At 39.5% G+C, this 3409-nt stretch overlaps 1 pseudogene; it reads right to left on the reverse strand.

Moving 5' to 3' along the window:
• Positions 1-345: 345 nt before the first annotated feature.
• LOC113011818 (uncharacterized) lies at positions 346-3052 on the reverse strand (annotated as a pseudogene).
• Between the last annotated feature and the right edge of the window lie 357 nt (positions 3053-3409).

A 3409-nucleotide genomic window follows, 5' to 3' on the forward strand; every position in this document is an offset into this window, starting at 1 on the left:
ACTTGGTTGTAATGAAAAACAAGTCATGTCGAGGCGATCTCAGTAGGTACTCATGGAAAAAATTTGAGATGCAAACAAATTTGAGATGCAGATCAAAATGTGATCACGTTTTTGTCACAAAAAATTGTGGCTAAAATCTGAAATGAAAAAACAAAGTAAATAAAATAAACATTAAAAGTGCTGTGTACAGAAATTTTATTGATTGTTATTTTAATTGCAATGTATGCTACACAGAGGGAACATACCTGTACAGAAGGAATAGAAAGTCTTGCTTGTTGATGGCCTGAATGTAAAATACAAAAACAGCAGTCTCACTTAAAAGTCCAAATCAGTGAATAAAAACTGTCAAATGCAGCACTTTTTTCCAGTACGTGATTTGAAGTGATTTCTTTTGCTCATCTTGTAGAAAAGAAAAGCCAGTAAAACAACCAGGGTGGAGGTAAAAGTCAATGCTCCACTCAAGACGTACACCAAGACAAGAGATTTTGCCTCATCTGTAAAGAACAAGGCATCCTGAACATAGACTTCTCTTTATTTTATGTTTTCTTTTAAGTTTGATGGTATAATATCAGTGACTGATTTGGGTTCTATACTGTTACTTACCCCCAAACACCAGCATGGTTCCTTCTCCAAACAGTACAGGGAGTGCAGAATTATTAGGCAAGTTGTATTTTTGAGGAATAATTTTATTATTGAACAACAACCATGTTCTCAATGAACCCAAAAAACTCATTAATATCAAAGCTGAATGTTTTTGGAAGTAGTTTTTAGTTTGTTTTTAGTTTTAGCTATTTTAGGGGGATATCTGTGTGTGCAGGTGACTATTACTGTGCATAATTATTAGGCAACTTAACAAAAAACAAATATATACCCATTTCAATTATTTATTTTTACCAGTGAAACCAATATAACATCTCCACATTCACAAATATACATTTCTGACATTCAAAAACAAAACAAAAACAAATCAGCGACCAATATAGCCACCTTTCTTTGCAAGGACACTCAAAAGCCTGCCATCCATGGATTCTGTCAGTGTTTTGATCTGTTCACCATCAACATTGCGTGCAGCAGCAACCACAGCCTCCCAGACACTGTTCAGAGAGGTGTACTGTTTTCCCTCCTTGTAAATCTCACATTTGATGATGGACCACAGGTTCTCAGTGGGGTTCAGATTTAGTATTTAGTATTTATTTATTTATTGTCATTGTCAAGAACAATGAGATCAGGTGAACAAGGTGGCCATGTCATTAGTTTTTCTTCTTTTATACCCTTTCTTGCCAGCCACGCTGTGGAGTACTTGGACGCGTGTGATGGAGCATTGTCCTGCATGAAAATCATGTTTTTCTTGAAGGATGCAGACTTCTTCCTGTACCACTGCTTGAAGAAGGTGTCTTCCAGAAACTGGCAGTAGGACTGGGAGTTGAGCTTGACTCCATCCTCAACCCGAAAAGGCCCCACAAGCTCATCTTTGATGATACCAGCCCAAACCAGTACTCCACCTCCACCTTGCTGGCGTCTGAGTCGGACTGGAGCTCTCTGCCCTTTACCAATCCAGCCACGGGCTCATCCATCTGGCCCATCAAGACTCACTCTCATTTTATCAGTCCATAAAACCTTAGAAAAACCAGTCTTGAGATATTTCTTGGCCCAGTCTTGACGTTTCAGCTTGCGTGTCTTGTTCAGTGGTGGTCGTCTTTCAGCCTTTCTTACCTTGGCCATGTCTCTGAGTATTGCACACCTTGTGCTTTTGGGCACTCCAGTGATGTTGCAGCTCTGAAATATGGCCAAACTGGTGGCAAGTGGCATCTTGGCAGCTGCACGCTTGACTTTTCTCAGTTCATGGGCAGTTATTTTGCACCTTGGTTTTTCCACACGCTTCTTGCGACCCTGTTGACTATTTTGAATGAAACACTTGATTGTTCGATGATCACGCTTCAGAAGCTTTGCAGTTTTGAGACTGCTGCATCCCTCTGCAAGATATCTCACTATTTTTGACTTTTCTGAGCCTGTCAAGTCCTTCTTTTGACCCATTTTGCCAAAGGAAAGGACGTTGCCTAATAATTATGCACACCTGATATAGGGTGTTGATGTCATTAGACCACACCCCTTCTCATTACAGAGATGCACATCACCTAATATGCTTAATTGGTAGTAGGCTTTCGAGCCTATACAGCTTGGAGTAGGACAACATGCATGAAGAGGATGATGTGGACAAAATACTCATTTGCCTAATAATTCTGCACTCCCTGTATGTGTCCACATGAGTCAAAAGCGCAGTAGTAAATCCCAGCATGAGACACATTCAGGCTGGTGATTGTCAAGTTAGAGACACAGGTGTGTGTTCTTCTGTTGGCTTTCCTCCCACACTGATCATTCCTGCCACCATGGGTGTAAATGAGTCCTGGATGAGATTCTTCAGAGTCTTTGAACCAGTAAACACTGTGTTCTCCATCACAAGTCCCAGTGTATACTGTACAGTTCAGAGTCACGGAGCTTCCTGGCTGGATGGTCTCAGAAGCTGATTGTTGGACCACAGCCTTGATGTTCAAGTCTGAATGTTTAACAGCAACAGTAATGCTCTCTGAAAATGTTGATGTGTACAAATAAGAACATATACAGTAGTACCTTCCTGAGTCAGAAGTCTGAGATTATTAAGTTGTTTTGACCTGTTTGAGTATCCAGGTTGAAGCGTGGATCACTCTTGAATGTATCATAAAATGTGGGATTGTTTTCATATACATAGAAGGTAGACATGAGTCTTGGTTTCTCTCCCAAAGTTTGCTTATACCAGTAAAACCGTGGAGCTCCATCACCTTTACTGTAACAATGCAAAGTCATGCTGTCCCCAGTTTTAACTGATATGAAACGTCTTTCTTGAGTAACAGAAGAAGAGGTATTCAGGTTGTTTGTCTGAGCTGAAGTGAAATAAAAGAATGCAGGTTATGGAATCCTGAAAGCATGAAAATGTATTAAAACTTTCAAAATCAAACTCACCTATTTCCCCCAAGAATAAACATGAGAGATGGATGACAAGCTTCCCAGATGTCATCTTCTTGAAATAATCGTGCTGAATGAAAAGAATCTCAAACCTTTCTTCACTCTTCTTACAGAAGACTGTTCCTGATTGGCCAAGCAGAAGTGACACAGCATGTCTTTTTAAATACAAAATTATGTTTTTACAGTTATAAGGAGATTCAAGATGAATATGACACATAATATGAATATGACTCTAATCCAAATTGGCCAAATGTAGCAGGGAAAATGTTCTTTACTTAGAAACACAGAGTCTTCCAGCCAGCAGAGAAAATTAAGCAGTTGTGTTTACATCATCCTCACTAAGAGAGATATCTAATGGAACCCCCCTTCACACTAAGATCTTGAAGAGTATGAAGATGGAGATACTATT

This window comes from Astatotilapia calliptera, chromosome 3 (assembly GCF_900246225.1).
Source record: "Astatotilapia calliptera chromosome 3, fAstCal1.2, whole genome shotgun sequence".
NCBI classification, from domain to species: Eukaryota; Metazoa; Chordata; class Actinopteri; order Cichliformes; family Cichlidae; genus Astatotilapia; species Astatotilapia calliptera.